The sequence below is a fragment of the Apium graveolens genome, chromosome 10 (genome assembly GCF_009905375.1).
Source record: "Apium graveolens cultivar Ventura chromosome 10, ASM990537v1, whole genome shotgun sequence".
In the NCBI taxonomy this organism is placed as follows: Eukaryota; Viridiplantae; Streptophyta; class Magnoliopsida; order Apiales; family Apiaceae; genus Apium; species Apium graveolens.
The window spans coordinates 213024292-213048825 of NC_133656.1; the positions used below are offsets into that span (position 1 = coordinate 213024292).

Genomic DNA, 24534 nt, shown 5'->3' on the forward strand with positions numbered 1-24534 from the left:
ATTGATCAAATTTCGACCAACTACTAAAACTTATTTATTAATTATTTTAAAAATGGGAAACTACATAATAAAATAGGCTGGTTGTAATTTTCAATAATATAATTTTTGAAACTCATAATATTGTGGAGCATAAAAGTGGAGGGATTTTTAAAGTTTTAATTTTTAATTGGCATTACGAAGAAATCGATTATGATGTTGATCATGGAATTAAAGTTGAAATCTCTAATCAATACGCCCTATGTCTCATTAATTTATATGTGAATAATTTGGGAAAGTAGATTAAGAAAAAATATAATTAAACGGGAAAATAGGAAAAGTGGGTAAATGGTGGGATTAATAATATTTAATATTTAATTATAAAATGAGTGTATTTTAAAAAAGTAATTAATATAATTGTGTATAGTTTTTTTAAAAAATATAATTGTATATAATTAATTATTATATTATAAAATTTTGCTAATTTGATAATTTCGAAATATATTGAATTAGAAAAATATCTAAAAAAATAATGTGTATAAAATTGAATAAAAGGGAAAAAAATATTACTAAGAAATGATTATGATGCGACAATGGAATAAGTAATGACTTATTTCTTGTCGTTCATAATTCGATTGTCGCTCACCCGATTTGTTTGTTAGGACATATATCGGTAAGGCATATAAGTTTAACTATACAAAAAAAACTATTGTCAATGTAATGTCTTATTTTCAGATTTGGGTACTGGAAAATGTTTTGACGCTATAATGACTATTATAATTATGGCTCCACCCTTGCATTTATAAATTAATATTTTATTCCTATTATTTAAATTCTTTGCAAAATGTAAATATTCTTACCTTTATTTTCTAACTTGGGAACAAAATATTTTTATAAAAAGCTGAAAACCAAATTTTTATTGATATCATTATATTACCAACTATAAAAAATATATTTTATCTTTACTAAGTAACTAAGTATAAAAGAATAATAACTAAGTAACTATTAGTACTTTCTAACATGTGCTACAATTTGTACTGAACAATATAATTTTTCTCGTATAATATTTTTTTTGTGATAAAAGGAGAAAATATGAAATCATATTTATTAGGCGTATTATATCACGTAATAGTCAAAATTACTACAAAAAATTCATACCCACTAAAAGGAGAAAATATGAAATCGTATTTATTAGGCGTATTGTATCATGTAATAGTCAAAATCACTAAAAAAATTCATACCCACTTAAAACACATTAACACTTAAAAATTATTGTCACGAGATGAAATAAATATTCATTTTCTCGAATCATCATCTTGCTTCTTCATTTTTCAAATAATATATATTAAAATTAACATCACATAATTAATATTTACCTTTAAGGCAAAATAGTATTTACTTTAAACTAATTAATATCTACTTTTCTATAAAATTAAAACTCACATTAGTAAATTAAATTTAAACTAATTCTAAATTTATTCATGGAAACATTTGGCAAAGAAAGATCATTGCAAATAATCACAATGTTTGAAAATAAAGTTTTTTGTTTTAGTTTTGAGAAGAACCGACACAAACTTACAAATATTTAAATTTAGATTAAAATACTACAATTCAATCATTAATCACTAAAAATAAAATGTGCCTAGAAAGAATAGCTGGAATTTTCCCAAATATTAAAGTGGTCGGCCATGAGTTTCAAAATAGGGTACCACCAGTTAGATTTATAATTTGGTTGAACTGCAATAAAGTTGTTGAAGATCCTATCATTTTTATAATATTTTTTGTTTGATAATCAGCCATAATATTAAAAAAGAAACTGGACAGCACCCGGAGAACATCATGTTGCTATAAGGGGAAAAGAACATCAATTGATGTGACGCCCTCCAAACCGGGGTCTAGATTTGGGGGTCACTTGCCACTAAACTATAATAAAATAATCACAGCGGAATAATATAATAAATATGACTCCTTTACCTGCACTGGATCGATCACAGGTTATAGTATGAAATAGACACTAATACAAACCAACTGTTATTACAAACCATAAGTCTAATTAGTTTTACCATTTATTCAAATTTTATTACAAACCTCTAGACTATCCAAGCGTCCCAAAACAGTCTACCAGGAAAACACACCAACTATCTACAAGCACTCGACTTCTGATCAAACCTGGATCTCAAGCCTATTCTGGCTTAGCTGAAAGATTAGATTGATAAACAAGTATGAGCGAAATGATGCTCAACAAGTAATATAGAGTTTGTAAGTGAACAACAATAACAATATCTGAGTAAAATCAGAAGCTGATATAAACTTTAAAGTTTAAGCGACTGTTTAATAAAATAAAAGTATGCACTATGTTGTTCCTGATGATCAGTCATGAAACAACACCGGTATCCCGCAGCCATACCGTAAATATAGGCATCGATATCCCGCAGCCATACCGTACCAATTGGATATCCATGAAGAAGGCATATATTCGCCTAGCAAGATATTACACTTTCGTATAATAACTCACGCTGGACCGGTGCCTCGGCCTCTTATGCTAACCAAGAATCAATTCACAAAACAATTTGTGATTAAAGGAGTCGGATCAATAACTTCCTTATCTATTCAACTCCCCATGTCACATGGTCCGGAGTTATCTCACCAAGTAATGGCGAAATGACTAGAACAATTAGTTATTCGCTAATCTCAATTCAAAATTCCACTATATAGAGTATATCTGGATAGTATAGTTATTCACTATCTATCGAATCAAAAGATTGGTTCTATAAGAATGATTGCTAGAATACGAGAATGTCAATAAATATAGGAATATTGATATTCAATATGCTATCAGAGTATTTATAAACAGTTCTTATATTTAAATATGTAAAACGATAAGCTATTCTGAATTTAGAATAGGGGAGAATACTTGCCTGGTATGCTCAATAACTTTTCACTAAAACCCTGGCTTATAACTGCTGGCTATCAACTTCGTCCAGCACTTGACCACACTCTTTGCTACTCGATTCTATAAACAAAAGAACTATCTTAATTGACAGAACCAAACTCAATCGACGTAACTATACGTCTTGACATCTACCCGATCGTTCATAACTAGCATGGCATTTTAAAACTATAACAGATAGCATATATATCACGTAACACGTAATCATGGCATTCGTATAACACGTAATCACATATTTCATGTAATACATAAGTCAGATCATTAAAAGATACGTCCTAGGGCGTTCAACATTAAAATTAGATCAATATTAGCAATTGCCGATCAAATACCGACTCAAACGGATACACAAATCAAATGACATTGCAATACAAAAGAAATTAGGTCTCAAAAGTATTTTTATTGGAAGCGCAATATTTTTCTGAGTCTGTACGCGTTCGTTTCGTATTAAACGGACAAACAATTTAATTATTATGAATAAAATAAGAATGAATCAATTAATCATAACATTTGTTGATATTTAAATATATTTTTAAAAGCTTAAAAATAATTTTTAGGAATTATTTGAATTAATTATAAATAATTATATTTTATTTAACTATTTATAAATAAAATTAATTAATTAAATGAATTAATTAATTAATTAAATTAATAAACAATTAATTAAAATAAATTATAAATAATTAAATCAAATTTGGATTTTTAAAAATAATAATAGAAAATAGTTTTTGGAATTTAAAATAATTCAGTTAATTAATTAAAATAATTAACTAAATTAATTTAGAATTTAAAAACAATTTTTAGGATTTTAAACTAAATTTTGAATTAATTTTAAAATAAAATCTGCATAAACAAATTTTAGAATTGGAATTGGGTATTTGGGAATCAAAACCGGGTCATGAGCCGAGTTGAAGTCGGGTCACGAAGAACGAAATCGGGTCATTAAGAACCCTACCGGAGAATCACCAGATTCCGGCGACGGCCAGGAATCCGGCGAAGCTCCGACGAGGTTCAAAACGACCCCGATCGATACCATTTCTTCGATTTTGTGCATCAATTTCATTTCCACAACATCCAAAACTTCAAACAACACCACAACAATCAGAATCAACAACATATAATCAGTTTCCGACGAATCGACGAACGGAAACGGCGATTTTCCGGCCAACCTCTGATTCTGTCAAATCCACAACCAAATTCAACGATTCTTATATGAAATTAAAGATTGTAATCCTACCAATCTAATACAGTAATTCATAACATCAATTCATAAACGATATAGTCTGAAATTCGACAGAAAGAAACACAAAAATTAAACAAAACGACGAACGTCGATTTTGCGAAATACAGAACCTTGATCGACGATCTTGGTGTCAAAATGACGAGCAGGAAACAAGCTTTGATCGGGTATAAAGATCGTAAAAAAAAACGGATTAGAAACTAGGTTCAATCGATCGATTTTGTGCCAGAGCGAACCCTAAACCCCCAAATTCGATTTTTCTGATTTTATAATATTTTCTGTTAATTCTGAAAATAAAATAAATAAAATCTGGTATTTATATTAACAGAAAATAAATACCCCCAAAATCAAATAAGGGTGTTTTTATCCCTAAATTACAATAATTAAGCCCCAAAATAATAATTACGGGGAATAATTTTAAAAATGATAAAATACAAAATTAATGTCAAAATTTCCCAAAAATTGCGAATAATTCAAAAATACAAAAATAAAGGGTATTTGAAATACGAATAATTTTATAAAAATAAAAACATCGATTTTGTGGGGTTTGACGTCCCGGTGGGGTCCCGGTCCGTTGATTTTTGAAAAATGGAAACGATCCCTAAATTACCAGAAAATCCCGAAAACACGTAAAATACATTCAAACACTTATATCTTGAAATAAAACGAGTACCTTAATAAAGACGCTAATATATACGCGTCCCGATTGCAGATAGGTTCAGATAATTGCAGTTTTAAACACCTTTTAATCAATCGAAAAAATTTCTGGTCCGCACAAAAACACACATAACAGCTATAACATCTCATATCATGGAAATAATTACTCTAAATTTATAAAACACTTAATATTCATTTATTTAACATATAATATTCACATAATTTTCCCGGTTATTACAATTGAGATTATTCAAGCTGCATTCTCTTCCACATAAACATTTCCATGAGCACTTCTTCTATGTGCATGAGATTGGAGTTTTGACACCCATCCCCCCTTAAAATATTTTGGATAGTTAATTTTAGGGAGCAAGCAAACTAAAAAGTTTTTCAAAATCGCCAATGAATGCAATATTCATATATTCTTCACACATTAGCCATCAAAGACTTGTTCCTCCAAGTCCATTAAACCTTTGAGGTTACCATCTAGAATTTACATCACTTCTTGAGGCATTAAACCATCATTATTAAACACACAGGTGATAATTTACATTTCCTTTTGTCATAGAGCTGAGCAAATTCCTTCCTGGGGACCGTATGATTGGAAGATATTGTTAAACTGAAAGTTTTGATTGATTTAAAACACAATATAACCTCCCGCAGAATTTGCATACATATTTTGAGTTTGAGAAAACTCATTTTCTGTATATTCTGGAAGATTAACAAACTGATTCACTCATTTTCTGTATCTAGGAGATTAACAAACTGGTTCACTTCAGATGATATGGAGATGGAGGAGTAGATATCTGGCCTTCTCTTATGTTAAGAACCATTTCAGTTGCAACTAACCTCATGTCCAGATTCAAGCATTCTTGCAAAGTTGGAAAGACAACAGAGATGGAAGCAAAAGAGATGTAACTCTATTCATGCCTTCATTTCTCAACATGAGAGGAGTACGGTTCAAATCTGTAGGGCAAACGAAACTCTCAGCACTGTGGTAACTTAAAAATATCATAATTTTTAAATTTGAATTAGGCTGGTGTCACACTTTAAATAAAACTATTCCACGAAACTCTACACAATATATCCAAAAAGAGACAAACAAAGAGACATTTAAAATATAAAAAAATAATCAAAGAAATATTTCTTACTCCTGAATAATAAACTTAAGCCTCGGAAATATCCAGGTGACCTGCCTTAAATAAAACTACTCCACGAAACTCCACACAAGAAATCCAAAAAGGGACGAACAAAGAGACCCTTAAAATATAAAATTAATCAAGGAAATGTTTCTTACTCTTGAAAACAACAAACTTAAGCATTAGAAATATTCATGTGACAGTTTAAATAAAACTATTCCAAAAAACTTCACACAAGAAACCCAAAAAGAAACCTTTAAAAATATTTGTAAGTTGCATGCTGTGAATTGTGAAGGTGTAATGAAAGGTAAATAATGCAACACCAATTTCAAAACACAAACTAAGAATTACCTTATGACCATCAACATAACTTTGTACCGGCTGTGATATTTTTACAGCAAGATGGAAGCCTCATATAAGAAAACCTTGGCAAACCCAACTAATTCTGGAGAGTTCGGAAAAGTAACAACATGACTATTTTATGGAAATCATCTGGAAATATAGGTGAAGGGTGTCACGGGAGAAGGAGAAACCACTGTAATTCATCAATTTAGAATATAAAAATTAAACAAAGAAACATTTACTGGAAAGTTTAGGCAGCACATATGTTATTTCTAGAGTGAAGTTTAGTTAAATAACAAACATGCACCTCTTCAGATGAATTCATTCCTTTAACATTAACAAAGTTGGGTGTACTAAATAAATCAATCTTCCTCAATTTTCCGGGGTGTGTACCTATATAAAGAAAGTTACAAATACTAAACTACATCCGGTCCATATAAAAATAATAATAAATGTAAGCGAATTATTACAAAGTTAAAAAAAATACCAAATTCTGATTGAATAGTGACTTTTTGTAGCCTAAGATGACCGTAGTTTGTCTGAAAATAAAATTCGGATAATTTGTTAGCAGTAGAAGCAGTTAGGAAATTGGCTTTAACGATGATGATTTCACAGAAATACCTCTTTCATTTGAGGAGATGGAGCAAAGCAAACTTCAGCTTTCGTCTTCTTCTACTATTTGACTATCTGAATATAAAAAAGCTTTATAATTCAAATTTGAATTCTAAATTACAACAGTTTCTTAAAGCAGTGGCTACAATTAAGAAATGTCCAATTTGAAGTATTGTATTGTCATTGTTTGGTTGTGTTAGGTAGTTAAATATACATGAGTACTTCACACTTTAAGGAGAGTGAGGTACACGTACAGATCTTTGGTTGTGGACTTGCTGAAAGATCTCTGATTATCAAGATTGATAATTTTAGGCTTAGTGTTTTTTAAATAAGATCATTAGCCTATTTTTCATGCTCGCAAGGACTCACCTGCTTCTTGACATCTTCAAACATGGTAGTGGATAGTGGTGCGATACCTACATTCCTAGAACTTGGCCCATCTTTCGTAAGTGTTGATGCTTCATCTCTAATTGTCCACCAATCATTATCACATGTATGGCTATAGTGGATCTTGCCGTTGGCTTGGAAAATTAGCCTAATAAAATGGCCATCATTACATATTCAAATTACAACATCTTAATTGTAAAGCTCATTTTATTCATCATTCGTCAACTATAAATCATTATCAAACTTCATGATAATAATAATAATATAATACTTACTATAAATATTAATTCAAAAACCTCATATCTTTGCAAAAATATTAGAAGTGTCAATGCGCATATACTAATAGATTATAGAGAGATTTAAGGATATACGGGGCTAGAAAACATGAGTACATTCTCTTTTGGTGGCAATTCTGGACATCCGAGACATACCGACCATTCTTTTACTGGTTTGAAATCATAAAATTTCTTCAAGTGTCAATTCGAATATGTAAGGTACTTGTAAAAATTAAACAAAATAGATACACATCATTGAAATACTATATCAAATGTTAGATGACATATAAATCTAAGAGTTCATAATATTATCCATCTGAGAACAAAAATTACTAAAATCTAATTTTAGATGTCAATGAACTCATCGAGACATTATATCAAACAGTGAATGACATATAACCTCAAAGCTATTGAAAATCAACCATTCTACTTGCAATCAACTAAAACTGAATTCACTTGTTAAGTAAAATTGCAAACTAAACAAAATTAGGTATCACCATGTATTATAATCAAAAAATGAAATACAATTCAGAGAAGATACCTGAAATAAAATTAAATTATCACCGAAATGAAATATCTGCAAGAAGGATTAGAAAAATAATTAGATCTGTCAACAATTCCAATTAAAAAAGAGAATATGAATGAATATATAAGACAATACTCAGATGCCTAAAAAGAGAACTGAGAAGAGAGACGGTGTTGAAAGAGTATTTGAAATTTGAATTTTGAATATCCTGTAGTTGAAATTTTGATAATTGTGCAAAGATTGTCTGGTAAGCTTTTTAAGATTTGAAAATATAAGCACGTGGGTCTTTTGTTTTGTTTGAATAATCAGGTTCACTTTTTAATGGCATTTTTAGTAATTAAGTGTGAAGAGTTAGGGTATGGGGTGTAAAAGACCATGCATTTTGTGGATTTAAGATTTATTATATAATATAGAATATATAGATGCTCTAAGAGCATCTTCGATATGAGATTGCCAAACTTATGTGCCACGGCATCCTTGGTTGCCTACTTATTGGAGTTGGGAGGTTGCCTATGCCAAAATTTGGCAACCCCCTGACAACTTCTTAAATTAACAAAAAGTCATAAAAAACATCTAAAGTGTATATTATTCAACCCACTTTTATATTGAATTAAATATAAAATTAATTTAGAGGGATCACATGGGCAATCTTTAAAGTTGGTTAACTATTGGAGCAAAATTTTAATAAATGTTATCAAGAGTGATATGAATGTGAGAGAAAATTAAAAAATAATATATTTAATGATTTATCATGGTTTGACAATTTTGTTAACAACCTTATTGGAGATGCTCTAATCGGCCTAATTATCTTTGAGATTCTATACAACAAATTAAACTCCTAATAATGGGCTACTGCCGATGCCTTTAAATTCAAGTTGGGCCTCACATGAAATACTTGTAAGTTGTAATTGACCAACTTTTAGACAATCTACTGATTTCAATTAAAAATATTATTGTTCTTAAATATATAATATAAAAATTATATATAATTAATTTAATTCAGTTCAATTTATATTCAATTTTAAAAAAATTAAAATTAAACAGTAATTATATTATCGATTCAGTTTTTATTCGATTTGGTTATTAATTAATTCAATTTATCCAATTTTTTTCAATTTCAATTTCGGGTTTCGGTTCAATTTTGCTCAATTTTATCATTATCATTCTGATAGAAGTGGCAGTACGGGTCGGGTCAAATGCGTATCTATTGAATCAAGTAGCTCTCTAGTTACCAAATCGTACAATCCCAATCACCTGAGCAGCTCAACAAATCAAAGCTTCTTTACTGGTATGTCATCTTCATCATCATACTCTAAACTTCATTAAAGTAGCAGAATTCTGTTTCCAGGAATGTTTTATATACTTTGTTAGTAATTGCTTACTTTGTTCATTTAAATATATACAAACACTTCAAATTTAAAATTAATTTACATGCTAACTATTAACTTGTGATTTGTATTATGTATCCAGACTCGAAGTTGTAGCTATGTAGAATTATATCATCTACTAATTGTGTGGGACTGTCTTTTTTAACTTAACATCAATAATTGATAGGATTTCGAAAATTAATGTAAATGGTTTGACCTGCTACATTATAACTAGAAGTTCCAATTTGGCAAATATCAAACTTAGGAACGTAATTACAGAAGAATGATTATTCATGAAATTGCATACTTGTATATTTATTATTGTTTAAACTAGTGGCCACATGCCAGATTTTGGAAACATTGTAGGTTAAATGTGTTGTTTTCGTATACCGTATACCACACTCCACGCATATTGGACGTAACGACTAACTCAAGAACTAAAAGCATAATGTCTGGGCATTACAAATATGTTACACGACTTGAGCTGGAACCACAGGATAAACCTTTTAAACGGTATATTTTTGCAGCAAGTGCTGCCCGCACTAGTTAAAGGTGCACAAGAAAGTCAATGCAGGGAAGTAAACTTACCCAGTTTCCATAGCATCATCATGGTCTATGGAAAGCCCTCTGTACTGTAGCGAAGTAGATTGATTCCCGCTCAAGTCTTTTATTGGTTTGGAAGGATGTCACTTTCAATCATAAGCGAGAACGTTAATCTATGACCAATTTCTAATGTTTCATCAAGGAGTTTGTTGTCAAATGCCAGCTCTCCATGATGTGTTTTTAAGCTTTTTCCGTTATGGCATTAAGCTACATTTTGGCCGACCCCTTGGTACCATATTGTCACTACATTAGAGCATTTCCAACAAGCTCTTTATAATGGCTTTTAACTTGAAATTTGAAGAGGATGGTAAATTTTTTTGCTCCAAGAGACTCCTAGTGGCTTTTAAATGTACTAAAACTATCTTCACTCCCCTCAATTTTAAGAGCTACTAATCACTCGTAGCTAATGTTATATAATAATTTATATGAAAACATTCTTTCTCCATCCACTTTCTTTTGTACTTTTATGGATATAACCTACTTTAAATAGTATTAAATATATTAAGGAGTGAATATAAGAAGTATTGTTGTAGATGAATCTACATTAAACCACTAAGAGTCAATAGTTTATAGTATATTTAAGAGTGAGTTAAGAGACTGTTGGAGATGCTGTTAGATTTTAGTCACCAACTACAAGATGGATTGGTGGGTTTCCTCTAGGCCCTAAAACACCAAGATTTCGAACTTCATTAGAACACAAGCTAAAAATCCCGAGCCTCTGATATCTGGCTAGTGATTAAAAAAAGGATTCTGCTGCTTTGTTCCAGAGGTATATGTAGTTCGGAACTACATATACTACTAGTTCCTATGTTTAGTATGATTCTTATTGATAATTTGCAGTTTGTTCATTGATGAACACAGTATGAGACATTATGCTTATCAGTTTTGCACCGTGCTTGTCAATTTTAGATAAAATGTTTGACCATATGCTTAATCCGCTGTGCCCCTGTTGTAGCCTGTTCGCCACTGTATTGTACTAGTCATGACTTCCTGGATCGCGTGCTTTACTCATATTTTAACTTTGTCAAACCTATTATGACCATGCAAACTGGTCAATTATTATGCACTTACTATATGTGGTCCCAAGCTGAGTTACTTCTCTTGTCCTCTGTTTTAAGTTTCCTAATTGCAGCCAGTATATAAAAACTGGTGGAATTGATGGAACTTCTAAAATATAATGCCAAACTGCACCTGAATTATTGTTTAAATTTCTAGAATTATTATATAATTCATGAAGGGACAATCAAATAAGTACTTTATGGTCGTATTAATTAAAACACATTAAGTGTTACAAAATACATATCCATCACAACCCCCAAAATCCTTTTTAAAGCTGGATACTATCCAATAATACACATTTATAGACACTCACACACATGTATGTTTATTGCGAAGTTGCTTGTAAAATAGATATCTGGTATTTAACTTTTTATTTAATCTTCCACTGGCAGGCGATCGTGTTTTATAAGGATCGGAAAAGTTACTTGAGAGATAATCAAAGCAATGTCAAGACCAATTCTCCTAGTATTCCTGCTACTAATGATTGTATTCACATCTCAGATTGATTGGAACCAACAGATTGTCAATGAAGTTGAAGCTAATCCTAATTTATCACGCAAGCATCTAGATCATGTAAGCAGTCAGGACTCCGTCAAAGAAAAGGTGAGAGTTTGGAATATGAAAAATGAATCAGTAGAGATTAATTTCTGCATTACATAATTTTCTGCATTTTGCTTTATGCATGTTCTATCTTTAGTTGCCCCCTCCTCTTTCCGGTGCACACACTCATATACAATCTGATTTACTGATTTCAGGGTTAATTTATGATTGAAACTTCTAGAAGCTTATGATAATATTTTTTGTTATTTTTTATTCCATCTGCTTCACATACTATCTCTATCTGTGCAAATGTCAAAGCCCATGAATCACATACTCTCCATCTACGCAAATTGAAAACCTTAACTACCATCTCAAGCTTCGATCTCTTCACCCTGGCATACTAAAAGACGTCTTGATTAGGTACATAGAATTAAATTATTATCAATTTATTATAGACAAATTTACAAATATATTGTTAAATAGTACATAATGGATGTAATGAAAGTGGGACACTGTTTACAATATTATTCTTTTCTTCGGTCCATTCCAGACAAATTAAACTAGAACATTAACACACCATTTTAGGAAGGCATGCTCCATTCTCCTTAGTTTTCTTGCAATCTTCATCAAAATATTTCTTAACTATCACGTTTGTTCACTATTTTCCCTACATCTTTTTTTCTCCATAAATTATGATCACAAATTTTCATTTCATTCACTGCAAGTGAACCAACCTAACAATTTTATAAATAAATAATATTATGCTAACCAAAGACCAAACTCGAGGACCGGTTACAAGAATTCTCCATTTCGCCTTTAGTAATATAGTATAATTTTGTATTTACTAAATTTTATAAATTGTTACTTCATCGTATTGTTAAGAATATTCCAAATACCAGAGGATTATGCTGGTAGAGTAGTAGTTACAGTCTAGTCCAACTAACAAGAAATCAATAGTATCATCGAATTAGTTTGGGCTTTTTATAAATATGTTTAAAATTTTCAGTTTATCTAATTTAGTCAAGATCACTGAACATTATATCGGGGATCAGGTTAGGGATAATAAGTAGTAAATTATAGTACTTTTACAATAGGAGAGCCTTTGCCCATGAAGTAATTGGGCTCTCTCTTTTAATTAATGTGTTTTTAGCAACAAATTATTTTATCAGTATTTACATCCATCAAGTTCTACACCAATGACAAACCAGTTTTATTTAAAATATTTAATGCATATGGAATTAATTTACCAAAACTCAAAATTGCAATTAAATTTATATTAAAATGCCCAGCAAAGTGAGCATATATACTGGTTTTGTAACAGGAGGCTCTTATCATATAGTAGTGTAGTATATAAATAACACGAGGGAATGTACGAATTCATTTCCGGCACAAACACTCCATCTCTCTACTATGTTTAGTAACTAATCTTCTTCGTAAGATATCTCTTCTCTCAAACTATCTGTAACCTCTAAAACTCTATTGTAACTCTTAGTTTCTCTACTTGTTTATTGCATTTTTATCATATTAAATTATCGATTTTAAACCCTTGTCGCGCCCGTTATCCTACAAGTTATATCACATTTCCTATCGCCCATATGTATTGACAATTCATTGACAATTCGTTGTTGCATATTTACGTGTCCCTTTTAGATATATATTACATGTTCGGCCTTTTATATTTCAACTTATAAGTTGAATTTGATCGCATATCCCTTAATGCGATACAGTTTATTTATTTATTTTCGTATGGTCACTACAAAAATTACAAACTACAGAGTAAATAACAAGAGTATGGCTCTCGTTAATTTGTGAACGTGAACGGGTGCCATTCTTTTAAGAACTGGAAACAAAATCAGGTCATTCTTCCAAAAAAGTTAGTGGGAGCCGTTTTTAAAACACGAAAACTAGAGGTAGACATTAATTTGCACATCTGTTGCTGCATCATAATCATATGTTGTTGCATCAAATGAAACACCTGGTCCATATGGTGGTTATTGTTTTGTTCCTCAGAGTTGTTATTAGAAGTCTCAGATCTATTCTTTCTCTTAGGTGCCATTGTTCTGGTGATAAGACAAACAATTTATTTAATACTCCAATAAACAGTTGAAAATAAGTAAAGAAACAATTTAGCTCATATTGGAACAGAAAATTTAAACAAATCAAACTCTTTTCTCTCTTTTTTTTATAGCTCTGTTTCACATAATATCATTTTTAAACAATTCGTTTGTCTTTTCAAAAATCAAACATAATTTAAAAATACGAAAAAGACTGTAAAACAGTAAATTAAATGTAAATGCTGTAAGGACTGAAGGTTAAATAAATAAATAAATAAAAGAAAAGAGGTTGAAGAAGGTTTATTTATAAAACAACACCAACATCAGGTGTAAATGCTTGCTACAAAAGATCTGTCACAAACTACTGCCGATACAAGCCAAAACTGTAAGCTACACATATCTAATCTCACTACTACTATATCGGCCTCTATGTACATATGTCACATATCATACAACATCTCTGACTGTCTATCCTGTCTCAGAAGCCTGGTGGAATACGATCCACCTCATGTCGTAGCGTCTCTAAAACAGACTGAATAAGTCGAATAGCCCGATGAAACTCCGCGCAAGTGTGTCTACCCTTATGAACCAACTCTCCCAGCTCTCAAGAAGCTCTTTGGTATGTCTGCTGGAGTCTCTCTCTCAAATGATAGTCTGGCTGAAGCACTGCCAACGGACCTGTCTCTCGCTGCTCGAACAAACCCAGTATTTCTCGGCACTGAGCTCTCCGGTACTGCATATCCTCCTGCATGCTGATAAACTCATGATACGGTACTGTACGGGGCTCCCTGACCTCTCCTGCTGACTCTCGGGATGGTACCCTCTCAATCTCAGCACTACCAAACTGCATACCCATATGCTGATCTATCTCGTGATCTCCCATGCCCTCTGCAGGTGCCATCTGGAAAATCTCAGGAGCGGGGGCATACACAGCTAAAGGAATTGGAGCTAAAGCAGGCTGAAATTGTGGCTCAATCTCCTGTGGATACTGGTACTCTGGTGGTAGTGGTAGTGGTAACAAAGGCTCAAAGAACTGCATGTAGTCTACTGGATCAGGTAATCCCAATGGATCAGGGAAATCCACTGGACCAGGTAACTGGACTGGTGGTGGTAATATCTGCTCTGGCGGTATCTATACTGGTGGCTCAATCGACACTGGTGGAGGCACGGTGCTGATGGTCCTTTAGCTGCCAACTCTCTGCGTCTCCTCTCAGAAGAAGTCTCCATCTAATAACATAACCAAAACATAAGAAAGGGTCAACTTTGCATTCCTAGAACTTACAAATTCCTAATCCTATAATCTAAAAAAACCCTAACAATCCTATTCCTATCTTATGTGATCTTCCTATCCTATCTTAGTCCTAATTTTCTTGTTTCAGGGACCAAAACCTACAGCTCTGTTATCAAACTGTAACGCCCTCCAAATCCAGGGTCTAGATCTGAGGGTTATTTTCCAACTACCAACATAATGAAAACCTGTACAATAATAATCTAAACATACATCCAACCCCTTCATATTCATACTTAGAATCTTTAAGGTTAAGCTATGAAGATAAGAACAAAACACTACTTTTATTACAATATCAAATTTAAAGTTTTACAGAAGTCTCTTTATTACAAACCAATTATCTAACCATTTTTTAAAACTAAATTCATTTTTATCAGATACACACTATATCTATCTACACTACACCTGCTCAGGAAGTTCAAAACTCTCCTCTTGAATCGGGATTAACACTCTTGGTGCCAGAGGGTCCCGCCTTTTGACTCGCTTCTTTACCACTCGGGTGCGGATGAGATTCATTCTCTGCCTTTACTGTAAAACAAAGTGAGTAACAACAGACAAAGGGTGAGCCATAATTGCTCAGCAAGTCCACAATATGTATATAGTATCATAAGAGAGCTAAGTGAATTTGATAAGAATCAGTAAATCAGATTCTATATGTATCTGTGTATCTCTGTATAGGATAAAGAAGGCCGCTATCGGCGGTACTGGACACAAACAATCACAGTACTGTAATATGCTGATCAGTCAGATACAATACAAATCTATGCCATTTACATAGACCCACATCATAACAAGGTACCCAGGCTCATTTATGGCCTCCGTAATTAATTCAAGGGTCCAGTTCATCACTGGCCCTAATCGTAACCATCTAGTCCCGTCGAACAAGCATCCGAAACAATCGGTATGCTCTGATGTTATCTCAACATCAAGATATACATCAGAATATAGCTAGTGCGTAATCTATTGGAATATGAATAGAGGATTCAACGCATCAAGAATAACCAGAAATCAAAGTAAAAGTGTGATCAAAAGAACTGTAATTGTGTATCAGTATATATGAATAGTAACTATCAATATTCATGGAGTCTAGAATTTGATTAAGATAAAGTAATTCACTATTCTGAATTTAGAATATGGGAAAAACTTGCCTGATACGCGATCTACCTAAGTCTAGCACGATTCTCTAACACTGGCTTGAGCTGCCTTGCTGGATTCGTATCTATCAAGGAAAAATACTCTTTTAGTTGACTTATAGCTCATTTGTATATCAATCCAAATCCACGTAGCCCTTATCGTCTATCCGTACGATCTAACTGACTCGTATATTAATTAACTAGAAATTAAGACTCGATTAACCACATAATTTATATAGCACATAAGTCAGATAGTCACTCTAAGTTTTAAAATATTTTTAGAATTGAAATCGAATCATTATTCGCATTATCAAACAATATTTGACTCTTTCCCTAATTTTAGAATTTATTAGACTCGTATTTTTAATTAATAGGGTCTATAAATAAATAAATAAATAAATAAATATCAAAAGTCTACTCGTTTCTGGAAGAAATTAAGATTTAAAACTATTTTTATCGGAAACAGATCATTTTTATGAGTGTAGGAGCGCCGTTTCGATTAAATCGGATAAACGGTTTTATTACTAATCAATTAATAAGAATAAATCAATTATTATCCAAAATAATTAATTATTCAAATTAATTAAGCCTCGAATATATTTTCAAATAATTATTTAGAAAAAAATCAGAATTAAAAATGATTTTTTCATATTTTTTGGAATTAAAATGAATTTAAAACAAATTATCCAAATAAACTGATTAATTATCAAGATAATTCATCAAATTTAATAAATAAATAAATAATATTCGAATTTTCGAAAGAAAGAATGCCCAAAATACACCATTTTCCAGCTCCAACTGCCCAACTGCCCAAAATGCTGATTGGCGGTACGTTCCGCCTAAAATACCTGCTGATTACGCATCTATGGAATGCGTATACAGGTTTTTAAAATTTTGTGAAGAACACGCATGTGGCACATGCGTGTTCTCTTTTTGATTTTCAAAGAATACGCATTCTAAAGATGCGTATTCAAGTGAAAACAAAAAAGAAACACGCATGTCTCACATGCGTGTTCTTCAAAAATTTTGAAAAAACTGTATACGCATTCCCTAGATGCGTAATCAGCGGGTATTTTAGTTAACGCATCCCGCCAAACTGTATTTTGGGCATTTGCCCCCAAATGGTGGGTATTTTGTTTTTTCACCCTTTTGGAAAATATTTCAGATTTATTTATAAAATAAATCAATTAATTAATTAAATTAATTAATCAATTTATTTAAATAAATAAAACTGATTTTTGGAATTTATAAAAATAAAAGTAAAAATAAAAAACCAAAAATAGGTTTTTAGAATTGGATTTGGGTTTTATGGATCAAAGCCGGGTAAAAAACGGGTTAGAAACCGGGTCGCCAAGAACATATTCGGGTCACCAAGAACCCAGAATCTTGCCATTGGAATATTTTCCGTCCAACTCCGTTTTTGCCATAAAACGTATCGTTTGTTCTGGTTTTTGACTCCACAAATCCATTCCAAATCACTTCACCACTCTGATTCAGGCCACAATCAACCGTAATAATCCCTTGGTCACATTCTCCAATAAAATCGAACTAAACTCCGGTCAAAACATCGATTTGGCTGATTCGTACACAAAACATCACGTTCTATAGCTCAAATCAAAGCTTGTCTACAATCTAAGCCCTAATATCTAGCATATCAAAAATCACTCTATAACAAAAAACGATTAATAAAAAATTGGGTATAAACCCTAATAATCGAATCATACTTTCCAGGAATCGTTTGATGAAATTAACCACATAAATCGACTATAAATCATCATCTAAAGCTATATCAACAATCAAATCAATCAAATAACCCTAGAATCAAAAAGCCCTAAATCAGTCAAGAACCCTAGAAATCGAAATTGAAAATACACGAATTAAAACATGGAATTGATGCTATAAACTGATAGAACAGATCAAGACCTTCGATTTGAGTACTTACATGATAGAAATCGATGCTCAGAACTGATCAAAATCACTGATTGAATTCTTGACCCGAATTTGAAACCCTAACCCGAATTTCAGAGAATTTTGGGGATTTGTCTGATTTTTAATGATTTTTTCATAATTAATTAATAATAATTAGGCTATTTATAATTACAAAATAATATTCCTAATTAAAATTAAGGCCATATTTTATATCTCTTAATAAAATTAATTGGCCCTTAATTAATAATTTATGGGGAATAATTACTCGAAAACTTTTTTAAAATTCGGTGTAAAGTACAGTCACCACTCTTAAATTTACTCAAATTTAAATTATCTTATTTTTCTTTACTTATGGCCAGTGATAAAATTTTGACATTCGGCCTCATAAATTGAGTCTTGCAATTATACACAATTGTTTTTTTGCCTTTTTTAGGAACTTATTCTTAGCCACAGATGCACATTAGACTCCTAACTTAATTTTTTTAAATGCCTCATATACACAATCTAAGGTTCATGATGCGAGCACAAAGTCAAATAATTTATTTATTCAAAAATCAGAGTTGATTGTTAACTAATATAAAGTTTAATCATATTAGATATATAAGCAACAATACTAAAGATGTGTGCATGAAGTTTGCAGGATTTGTATTATTGTTTTATGATGTGATAAGAATTAGTTTTAGGTGGTAAAGATGAAATAATAATATTATCTTATTTTGTTATATTGTTGTTTGTGGTTTGTGGTTATCATCAAGATCGTTTGGTGTGTAAGAAAAGTTATGGTATTATGGGAAATATTTATGTTATAAGATAAGGTGTCCACCACATGTAGGGGCTGGAAATGAGTGGAATCGAGCCGAACTCTTAAGTGTTCATATATCGGCTCGTTAAAAATATATCGAACTCGAACTCGAGCTCGAACTTTTATCGAGTTAAATTTTTTGTTCGTGTATCGACTCATTAGGTAAAAGATTATTCGCGAACATGTTCATGAGCAACTCACAACTCAAGAATTATGATTCAATGAACAGCTCAAGAACTATGGTTAAACAAACAACTCACGAACTATTGATCGCAAACAACTTAGTTTACAAACTCGATCTCACGTTTCCTAAATTGTTGCATGACTTTTCCCTTTTTTTTATTAAATAAAAAATATGAAATAATTTTTTTTAAAACCTTACAAACCAAACAAATAAATTTAAGTGTTTAGCATGATTTTGATTAAATTACGATATTTCTATCCAAATAATAATATAGACACTAATTAAATGCATGAACACGAGTTAGATAAAGTAGTTATATATTTATCATCTAGCATGTATTATAATTTAAATTTTATAAATATAAAAATTTAATAAAATTTATAAACGGATTAAAGAAATTGGTAAATGCTTTCTAGATATATGTATCATATATACTAAATATTATATCACAAGCATGTGTCATTTATGAGCATATACATATATTAATTTATGTTCACGAACATTACTCACAAACCTATTTACGAACATTGTAATCGAACTTGTTGACGAACTTTCGAGCCGAACTATATTGTGCTCAAGTCCAGCTCATTTACAAATCAAACTTTAAAATTGTGTTCATGTTCAAATCGTTTATAAATCAAACCGAACTCGAACAGAACTTTTTTCGAATCAAACACCGAACTGTTCGTGAGCGTATCGACTAATTTACAGCCCTAACCACATGTCAGCTGACCTTGCAATGGTTTAAGGTAACCTAGTAGTCTTTGCATTTCCATTTGTAAAAATATACGTGCATGCTTTTTCATATTAATTTGTCATTTATATTTTTTGACCAACTTTTAGTAACAGTTGTTCGCTTTCTTATATCATTTTCTCTTATATTGTCTGACCTACTTTTATTAAAAATTAATTTTCTTTTAACCCTTTTATGTGATTGTACCTCTCTTCATGAGTTGTAAGTTTGGTATCAAAGCCATGGAAATTTAAACCCATTCCCCTTTAGGAAAATTTTTACAGAAGGTTACAAAGTTAAAAAACTCCCCCGCGTCAAGTCTGCAACTGTCAAATCATTCTTTTGATGATACATTTTATCTTCAAAACGATACTGTGGAAAATCAATAGGATAAGGGGTATTAGTGGGAAAAGGAAGACAAATATGCTAGAATGGCATTAAAGCTAAGCTGAGGAATCCCCTATTAATCGCACAGGGGAAATTGGAGTTGGGGGGTGGGGAAGTGTTACAGTGGCATGCTCATGGTCTATGGTCTAAAGAGAGTATGATACGTGGTTGCCTTAGTCTTCAAATTTCTGGTGTGGAGGATCCCTGGCGACGCAACCACATATCACAATCCTTAGACCATATGCAAGCCACTGTAACATTTCCGGTTCATCAAGGAGGTTCACCAGGAGTGTAAAGAAAGGAATTAAGCTTCCATGGTGTGATGCCAAATTGATGATACGTGGAGAGAGGGACAATCACACAAAAAGGTTACAATGATAATTGTTATTAAAAGTAGGTGAGAAAATGACATAAGAAAGCACATACAGAAAGGAAAATACAAAGGTTATTGGTTACCTTAAACCATCACAAGTATCCTTGTTTATAGCAAGTCAGCGGGGTATCCGAAAATCTTACCAACCAACGAGCAGGTGCCATGTGATCCCTTATTTTATTAAGTATGTCCTGCAATAGTAAAACTTCTTCTACACACTTTTTTATGACAAGATAATATCTTACCTTATCCTTATTATGTATATATAATGTGGTGAATAAAAAGTTGCTTCCTTTATTACCTGTTTGTTTCCTTGTTATTACTCTTCAGGATCTTACTTGTAGTTTCAGGGTGTTACTTCCACAAGGAGATGTTAAATTTTTGAGACTGTTTTCTTGTTATGGGTTGCGAGCCATACGAATTCTTCTCTTCGTCCTCACTCTCACTCAGCCCCCTCACCTATATTAGGATGATTTATGTTGGTTTCGGGCTTGATGAATCATATTATATATACAGCTTCTTGACAAATAAGTAAATAACACATCCATGTTAAATGCAATCCTTGGATTTTTTTTAACTGTCATAAGTAGAGAAGTTCAACTCTCTTAGACAAATATGATAAAAAGAAAGGGAGGTATGAGGACGCTGAGATCCACCTTGCATTGTTTGAGTTATGTCCAGTAACAGATTACTATAATGTTTTGAGAAGACTGCTAAATTGTATTGTTAGCTACCTGACCCAACAACAGAACTGTTTTTTTCAATCATTCCTCATGGCATCACACCAAGGCGACGACATGCGCACCATGTTTTCCAGCCCTTATCTGTTTTACCCGCCCACATGTGTTCTACTCGAAGCTGAGTTATTTTTTGACCCAATCAATGTTTGTTGGGTTGAATATATCTGTTGTAGTTCAGATGTATTTTAGCAACAGCTAGATGAGCGACTTCACCAAACTGTGCAGCTTCTCCTTCTGTTCGTCTTTTCTTGTTTGTTCTTCTATATTCTTGTTTTCTTCATTTTACCTCAGTTTGTTCTGTTCGCTGTTTGCTGTTTTTATTTTTATTTTCTTTGTTTTCCTCTTCTTTTTTCTCATCCCAGGTAATAGTTGTATATAGTTTGTGATTGTACACTGTTATTTGAGTGACCGTAATATTATTTAATGAAAAATGTATTATATAATCTATTATTGTAACTTTTGGTTATACCTTGTAATTGTTTTTTGAAGAAATTAATAATATTAGTATATTTTTAATTAAAATATTCTTTTACATAAAAATGATTATTTCATTATATAACCATTGAGAACTGACATTGATATATTTTATGTCGTAAGATACTGAGATCTTTTAATAGTAGCACGGTACTATGTATATATATGGAATACTGATACATTGATAACAAATTAAGCTTTAAATATCTTCAATACGATTATATACTCGCACATTATAATATGAACATACACGTATATTAGTCGAGTTCTGTTAAAAACAATATTAAACTACAAACTCTGATTATCTGCATAGTTTATAAATAAGTCTGATTTAGATTTAGTATCTAACATATAAATATGTAATTGCTGAGAATACAAATAAGATTCATTGTATAACTACATTAGAATATTTTTAATATTACAATTCAATTATTTGCAAGTTGTAGGCCAATTTGTTTGTATTTGAAACGACCCCTCAATTTTTTTGTAGTTATATGCGGTGACTGATTTCCATAAAAACGCCTTATTGCCATGGCGTATTGCTGCCCCTTGTGAGCGATGTGGCACATTTGCCGTATCAACAGTGATTTTGGGGTGTGTGTCTGTATTTTTTTTGAATGATTAAAAACTTTTGCTATGTTTATTGCTCTTTGTGAATTCTCATCAAAACTGACTTTTTTGTATTTTGTGAGTTTAGTCTTTCACAATTGGTTTCTCCACTTTGCACGAGTATATATAGCCGTGCTAGAGAAACACATCCCGTTACTTCTCATTTCCCATTTAGATAATTGTGTTACTCAAGCAAATGGAGAAACGGATTAGGTGTTTACCTGTTGTGTTCTATAGGACAAACAAGAGCTTATGGTTCCTCTTAAGACCACAATTAAATCATTTAACCCCAAGTATAAATATGGTAATTAATTAAATAAATATAGATAGCTGTACTGTCCGGCCTCAAAAGATTGGTGTTGGGATGTTAAGATTTGAATAGTAGGTCTAGGTCTAGCATTATCATAATGGTGTAACTTGGACTATTGAGATCCTATTATTAGGCAGCCCATATGGTTTCTGCTTGTAGGCTGTAGCCCATATACAAATAGACAATAGTAGCTTCACATACTGAATCTAGTTTGCTGAAAACAATTTTTTTTGTTTTTCGGTTTTGCATATTTGTGACTCTGCGAGAGAGAATTATAAATTAAGTACTCTTGTATTCTCTTTTAACTAGGTAATATTGTGTGCTTGCGTGGTTTCGATAGATATAGATACTACTGTGTACCTTAAAGTGCGTTATGGTTGATTGATCTGACTTTATTCCATTGAAGTGCACACCTTAAATTTAGGATATCATTTTATTTAACAAGGAAGTTTATCCCCATATATTCATCGCCGGAATCTTTAATTGTTGAACCAAGTAATGGCTGTTCATGAGTATTTTAGGAGGAGAAGAGAAGTAGAAAGAAGGGAATTAGGTGAAAAAGTTCTTTTGTATGCTCCTGAGTTCAAATAAATGAGAAAAAGATATATATATATATATATATATATGGAACTATAATTATATTATTGACTTGTTTTTTTCAAATCTCCCCAAATCCCACTTTTGGGAAGAAGATTATAGATAGAAATGGAGCAGTTGACTAAATTTTCATCATCCTCCTCTTTCGCCATCCTTAAATAAAAGCGGAGAGCGCGATTGTGAGAGATCTTCTTTCTTTTTCATCCTTTTTTTTAATCTTGACTCGGGCACACATCCCTAGTCCAGTCCTTTAAAAAGGCTAACGTGGAGCTTATAGGCTGGGCAATCTTTTTGAATAAGAATTCCACTATTTGGATAGTTGAGCAGTTAAGCGCACAGTTAAATGTAATAAGGAAGTTATGCCACTGGATTATTGCATTGGTGTAGACCTACTAGTGCTTAGGTAAAATATTAATCTGTTAAATGAAATTTTTTAGATCAGAAACTAGGTGCAATTATTAGAAAGTTATGTTCTACATTACGAGCGAAGAGTTATATGTATATGCTTTCAGTGTTTTTGAACTTGAAGATCTTATTAACTCTGCGCAAGCTGTTGCAGATTATCCTATCCCAAGAGAAAAGTATTCAGAAACTTAATAAGCTGGTGCAGAGTCTTCAAGAACAGCTGGTGCAGTGCAAGGTCATAAACGGGGATATAGATGACCCTGCTAGCCCTTTAGCTGAACTTCTCCATGAACTCGAACAACAGCAACTTCTTGATGCATAAGGTGGAGACCGTATTTATACAGTCATTGTGATGTGTGCAGCTGGTACCTCATTCGCCCATAAATCAACTCTACTGTATAGGTATACTAGGGTTTTATTTGTCTATCTCTCTTTCTCTCTCTCTACTGTTTATCTTGCAGAACTTCAATTTTTTCTTGCTGTAGTATTGACAAGTGTGAAATGTTAAAAAGATGAGCTATGTCAGAGTTAACTTCCACAACTAGTGTAATGTTAATGTGGTGGCAAATTTCAGTTAAAACAAAATTAAGGGTTATATCTAAGAGCATGTCCAATGGTGTGCTATATCTTGTGCTATATGCGCTAGTTTGTAGAACCAAAAACAAAAAACCACATTCCAAATTTCCAATGATGTGCTAAACTTTGTGCTAAAATAGCACAATGCTATAGTTTGTGCTATATTTAGCACAAAATATAGATGGAGTTATAATTGTCAACTCATCAAAAAGTGAAAAAGAGGGGGAAATGGATATAGTGGTTAATTAGAAGTGTAGGGTACTTGGAAGGTAG

General features: G+C 31.9%; 1 long non-coding RNA gene across 1 annotated transcript; it reads left to right on the forward strand.

The window, feature by feature from the left end:
* Positions 1–9247: 9247 nt before the first annotated feature.
* LOC141690137 (uncharacterized) lies at positions 9248–24287 on the forward strand. The gene is made up of 3 exons (XR_012562669.1): positions 9248–9386; positions 11520–11730; positions 23840–24287. It is a non-coding gene; the product is annotated as an uncharacterized LOC141690137 (long non-coding RNA).
* The last annotated feature ends 247 nt before the right edge of the window (positions 24288–24534 follow it).